The 6,711-nt window shown below is 50.1% G+C and overlaps 1 pseudogene; it reads right to left on the minus strand.

Moving 5' to 3' along the window:
* Positions 1-538: 538 nt before the first annotated feature.
* LOC110134970 (THO complex subunit 1-like) lies at positions 539-2,099 on the minus strand (annotated as a pseudogene).
* Positions 2,100-6,711: the final 4,612 nt, after the last annotated feature.

The following is a 6,711-nucleotide window of genomic DNA, read 5'->3' on the forward strand; positions in this document are numbered from 1 at the left end:
CTGTGGAGAGACTCCCGTGGGAGCCCTGTGGGTCCCTCCCTGGACCCAGGAGGGAGCCCCGCTCTCTAGAACCCAGAACATGGACACTCCCCAGTGGCCACCTGCCTCCATCACGGGCAGGAGCCCTGCCCTCTGCAAAACTGAGCTCAGGAGCAGCTCTGCCTTCAGAGAAACAGGAGGCAGCCTGGCCTCCTGCACCCTAGGTGGTAACTTTGCCCTCTGATCTTTGGGCAGTGACCCCACTGTCTGATCTCTGGGCAGTGATAAATACTCTGATCTTTAGACAGAGATCCCACAGAATCAAGCCTGGACAGTGACCCCACACTCTGATCACTAGGCAGTGACCTCACCCTCTGATCTCTGGGCAGGGACCTCTCCCACTGTTCTTTTTGGAGTGACCACACTCTCAGGCCTGGACTGTGGCCTCAACTTTTTTTTTTTTTTTTTACTGTTATAAAAATGTTTATTGTTTACCAAAACCAGTGGACCTCTTATCAAATGCTGCTTGGTAACAAAACCTTATCACAGTTTTTTAATAATAATAATAAAGAACGAAGCTAACTGTTTGTCTCATTGTCATTAGTTAGACTTTCTGCAAGGTCACTTAGCCCAGACTTGTTGAGCGCGTTGATCAGGTTCTCGGGCGTGGCGTGTGCCCCCTCCTGGTCTTGCCAGGCCACGAGCAGCTGCCTGGCTCTCATCTTCATGTCTTCGCTGTCACACTCGATCTGTCTAATTTCCGAGTCCTTCATTTCCAAGTAAGTGCGGGGAGCCGGCCTGCTCAAGGCCCAAAAAGGCCCTGGGAAAGCCTTGAAAGAGGCCATTCCCTGTCCCGCCACCCCATGATAAAGTAGTAAAACATTTGCCGGGCCTCCTTTGTTCTTCCTTGAGAAAAACATAGTAGTGACCTTCACTTAGTAGTTTATCTTGGAATGCCAAAAACAACATGTAAGCTTCTGCAATCACTGAAGACAAAAAATTGTATTGATGTAACAAACACCAGATGGCATTTTTTATGAACTATGTTTTCTGCTTGTACTAGTATAAAGGTAGCTGCTTTACTCAATAAAATCGCTGACTTGCCTAAAGAGCATTTCAGTCCTCTCGACCCCATTCTTTACTTTCAGCTTTTTTTTCTCAGGCTTCCGTGTTGCTGCGGTCTAGACCTGTTCACATTGCCGGCTGGTCCCAGCAAGTAAGGAGCCAGGACCTTCCACTGTTCAACCAGTTTGTTGGCAAAGACCTCTATTTGGTACCCTGTTACAGGTTTGTCTCGCCAAACATCAGGACTTTCATTTTCCTTTGAGTAAAGCATCATTATCTTCCTCATCTTCATCCTCACCTGTTTTTATTTCTTCAGAAGGAGGTGGTAATCCCTTGGCTAGCTTTATTACCACAAACTTTTAAACTGCTGGTTGGTTGGCTGGAAGAAGTGAGGGCTTCTGCGTGCTAACAGTCTTAGGGCTCTCCAACCATAATTTGAGTTGTTCACAGCCTTGTATTCACTTTCAACCATGTTTTCAGGGTCGGCCTGTTCAATGGCTTCTTCGAAGAATTCCTCCAAAGTTGGCATGTATTCCCTTGTCTCTGATTTACAGGCTTCCATGTTGTCAGGACAGAGATTCCAAAGCCTTGTTAACTCATCATTTCCCATCAGAATTTTCTTGCTGAGCCCTTTCCCCAGAAAGTCTTCCGGTGCTGCTCTTTCCGCACTGCTCTTGTGTGCTTGGCGTCTGATGTTCTTTCTTTCACAAAACTTGGGCAGCCTTCATTTTTCCATGAGTTCCAGTTTTCTTCAGTGTTTAATATATGCTCTACCATCTTTGAAAATCTTTCTCCATCAGGGGGGTTTTCAGATAGTAGTTGATAAATTGATTTTGTAGTATCTTCAATCTAGAGTGATTGCTCATCAGTTAAAACATAGTTTGAACTTTTGAATTTGACCTGCCCCTTGAGATACTGAAATAAAATGAGATACTGCAACAAGATGTGTCGACGGAAGTTACTGTCACTCAGCTGTAAATCATCAGCTTTTCACTTGTTAAAAATTTTGCAAAATATACATGCTCTCCTCCTGTTTTCAATTCTTCCATCTTTTTCCTTGATGGCCTCAACTTTTGATCTCTGGGCAATGACCCTATACTCTGATCGCTGGGCAGTGACCCCACCTTCTCAGGACAGAGCAGTGACCCCAACTCTAATCAATGGGTGGTGGCACCACACTTGGGACCTGGGGAGTGACACCAAACTGTTCTCTCTGGACAGTGGCCTCAGCTTCTGATCTCTGGGTGGTGACCTCACCCTCTGTTCTCTTTGGAGTGACCACACTCTCAGGCCTGGACTGTGACCTCACCCTTTGATCTCTGGGCAATTACCCCACCCTCTGATCTGTGTAGAGTGACCCTGCCATCTCAGGCCTGTACAGTGACCACAACCTCTGATCTCTGGGCAGTGACCCCACACTCTGATCTTTGGACAGTGATTGCATCCTTTCAGACCTGGACCAACCCCACCATCTGATCTTTCAGGAGTGACCCCAAAATCAAAGGCTTGGACCGTGAACCCACTTTCTGATCTCTGTGCAGTGACCCCACCCTCTCAGTCCTGCCCAGTGACCTCACGTTCTCTGTCTAGTTAGTGATCCCTCCCGGGTGGCCTGGAGAGTGACCACACCCTCTATCTTTGGGAAGTGACCTCACCCTCTCATATCAAGGCACTGACTTTACCCTGTGGCCTCTGGGCAGTGACCCCACCCTCTGGATCTCTGGATACTGCCATCACCCTCTGATCTCTTGATAGTGACATCACCCTCTGATCACTGAACAGTGACTTCCCCGATGATTTCTGGGCAGAGACTGATCTCTGGGCAGATATCCCGCCTTCTGATCTCTGGATAATGACAACACCATCTGATCTCTGGCCAGTGACCTCACCATCTCTGGCCTGAACAATAACCCACCTACTTGGGCCAGGGCAGTGACCCCGTCTCTGACCTCTGGGCAGAAACCCAATTCTCAGGCCTCTGCAGTGACCACACCCTCTGATTTCTGGGCAGGAATGCCACCCTCTGGTCTCTGAGCAGTGACCCTACCGTCTGATCTCTGGGCAATGACCCCACCCTCTGATCTCTGGTCAATGACCCCACCCTCTGATCTTTGGACACTGACCTCATACTCTGATCTCTGGCCAGTGACCTTACCCTCTGATCTCTGGCAGGGACCGTACCAGTGAACTCTGGGCAGTAACCCTACTTTCTGATCTGTGGTCAGTGACCCTACCTTCTGATCTCTGGGCAGAGACCCCACACTCTGATCTCTAGACAGTGACCCCACCCTCTCAGGCCTGGACAGTGTCCTTACCCTCTGATGTGTTAGCAGTGATCCCATACTCTCAGGACTAGACAGAGACCTCACCCACTGATCTTTGGGCAGACACCTCACCCTCTGATCTGTGGACAGTGACCCCACACTCTGATCTCTGAACAGTGACTCCAGCCTCTAATCTCAGGGCACAGAACCCACCCTCTGATCTATGGACAGTGACCCCACCCTCTCAGGCTAGGGCAGTGACCCCATCTCTGGTCTCTGGGCAGTAACCCCATCCTCTCAGGCCTCTGCAGTGACCACACCCTCTGATTTCTGGGCAGGAATCCCACCCTCTGGTCTCTGAGCAGTGACCCTACCCTCTGATCTCTGGGCAACGACCCTACCCTGTTATCTCTGGGCAGTGACTCTACCCTCTGAACTCTTGGCAATACCCAACTTTCTGATCTCTGGGCAGTGAGCCTAGCCTCTGACCTCTGGGCACTGACCCTAGCCACTGACCTGTGGACAGTGACATCACCATCTGATCTCTGGACAGTGACTCTACCCTCTGATCTCTGGGAAGATCTTACCTCTGATCTCTGGGCAGTGAACCCATGCTCTGATCTCTGGGTACTGACATCACCCTCTGATCTCTGGGCAGTGACCTCACCCTCTGACCTCTTGATAGTGACATCCCGCTCTGATCTCTTGATACTGACCCAACTGTCTGATCTCTGGATAGTGACCCCAGCCTCTGATCTCTGGGCATTTACCCCACCATCTCAGGGCTGTACAGTGACCTCACCCTCTGGCTTTGGTTAGCGAACCCCCACCGCATGCCTGGAGAGGAGCACACCCTCTGGTCTTTGGGAAGTGACCTCACCCTCTGATATCGAGGCACTTGCCTTACCCTCTGATCTCTGGTCAGTGATCCCACATGCTGATCTCTAGACAGCGACCCCACCCTCTCAGGCCTGGATAGTGTCCTTAATCTCTGATGTGTTAGCAGTGATCCCGTACTCTCAGGACTAGACAGTGGCGCCACCCTTTGATCTCTGGGCAGACAGCTCATCCTCTGATCTCTGTGCAGTGACCTCACCATCTGGTCTATATCTGACGTCTGGGCAGTAAACGCACCCTCTGATCTCTGGGCACTGACCCCACCCTCTCATCTCTGAACAGTGACCTCATACTCAGCACTCTTAGGAGTGACCCCACCCTCTGGTCTCTGGCCAGTGACCTCACCCTCTCACTAATGGGCAGTGGCCGTACCCTCCGATGTTTTAACAGTGATCCCACAATCTTGGGACAGGACAGTGACCCAAGCCTCTGATCCCTGGATAGTGACATCACCCTCTGATCTTTGTGCAGTGACCTCACCCTATGGTTTCTGGACAGTGACCCCAGCCTCTGAGCTCTGGGCAGTGACCCCACCCCCTGATCTCTGGGCAATGACCTCAGCCTCTGATCTCTGAGCAGTGACCCCACCCTCTGTTCTCTGAATAGTGACATCACCCTCTGATCTCTGGATAGTGACATCACCCTCTGATCACTGAACAGTGACTTCACCTGATGATTTCTGGGCAGAGACTGATCTCTGGGCAGGTATCCCGCCCTCTGATCTCTGGATAATGACAGCACCATCTGATCTCTGGCCAGTGACCTCACCATCTCAAGCCTGAACAATAACCCATCTACTTGGGCCAGGGCGGTGATCCCATCTCTGGTCCCTGGTCAGCACCCCCACCCTCTGGGACCTTTGCAGTGATCCCACCCTCTGATCTCTGGACAGTGACTGCATTCTCTTAGGCCTGGACTATGGCCCCATACTCTGATCTTTCCAAAGTGTGTCGGAACTCTCAGGCTTGATTCGTGACCACTCCCTCTGATATCTTGGCAGGTATCTCACCAACTGATCTCAAGATCGTGACATCATCCTGTGATCTGGGCTCTGACCTCACCCTCTCATGCCTGGAGAGTGACCACACCCTCTGATCTTTAGGAAGTGACCTCACCCTCTCAAGCCTGGGCAGTGACCACACCCTTTGATCTCTCTGCAGTAACCCCACCCTCTGATCTGGGAGGTGACCCCATTCTTTGATCTTTTGCCAGTGGACCCACCTTCTGATAACTGAGCCTTGACATCACCCAGTGATCTCTGGGCAGAGATCACAGCCTCTCAGGCCTGGGAAGTGTCCCTGTTGTGAATCCCTGTTGCCTTCCTCAGTCTCATGGACTCTGGTGGTCGCCCCGTTCCCTAGCCCTGACTAGCAGCCCCATACCCTCCTTCACTCACTTCGAGCCCACCTGCTCGTGCCTGGGCAGTGGCACTGCCCACCTAAACCACATGTTTGGCTCAGGTGTCTGTATCCATGGCTCTTCAAGTTATTCTTCCTTCATGTGTTCCTCTCTATTCGTCAAGGCCAGATTGAGTTGTAAAATTCTCAAAAACTCTGTCAGCCTCCCTGCAATTCACAGAAGTCCATGCCATCAGAAAAGAGGCTTATCCACAGATCTCAACTGCATAACTGCATCTCTATTCCTAGGTTCTGCTGGGGTGGTTGGTTGGATCCTAAAGTCATACTCATAACCTCTTATTAAAGATTGTCCAGCCACACCTTTGTTGTTCTCTCCAGAGCAACCTTTCTCATTTTTTGCAATGTGGTTAGGCTGAGAATATTTCAAATCTTCAAGTTCTGATTCCTTTCTGCTTAAGAGTTTGTTCCTTAATTTATCTCTCTCTTCTGTCTTCTTATAAGCATTAAGGAGAAACTACAATACAACCTTCTACACCTTGTGAGGAAATTTTCTTAGCTAACTAAATTTCATCACTTACAAGTTCTATTTACCAACAGCATAAGATAATTCAGCCAAGTACTTTGCTATGTTTTAATAAGGATCACCTTTCTTGTAGTGTCCAACAACTTGTTTCTCATTTCCATCTGTTAGTCACTTTAGTTGGAGAAGGCAATGGCACCCCACTCCAGTACTCTTGCCTGGAAAATCCCATGGACAGAGGAGCCTGGTAGGCTGCAGTCCATGGGGTCACGAAGAGTCAGACACGACTGAGCGACTTCACTTTCACTTTTCACTTTCATGCATTGGAGAAGGAAATGGCAACCCCCTCCAGTGTTCTTGCCTGGAGAATCCCAGGGACGGCAGAGCCTGGTGGGCTGCTGTCTATGGGGTCGCACAGAGTCGGACACGACTGAAGTGACTTAGCAGCAGCAGCAGCAGTCACTTTAGTCATGTCTGACTCTTTGTGACCCTGTGGACTGTAGCCCGCCAGGCTCCTTTGTCCATGGGATTCTCCAGGAAAGAATACTGGAGTGGGTTGCCATTCCCTTCTCCAGGGGATCTTCCTGATCCAGGGATCGAACTTGGGTATCTTTATTGCAGGCAGATA

This window comes from Odocoileus virginianus, unplaced genomic scaffold (assembly GCF_023699985.2).
Source record: "Odocoileus virginianus isolate 20LAN1187 ecotype Illinois unplaced genomic scaffold, Ovbor_1.2 Unplaced_Scaffold_2, whole genome shotgun sequence".
In the NCBI taxonomy this organism is placed as follows: domain Eukaryota; kingdom Metazoa; phylum Chordata; class Mammalia; order Artiodactyla; family Cervidae; genus Odocoileus; species Odocoileus virginianus.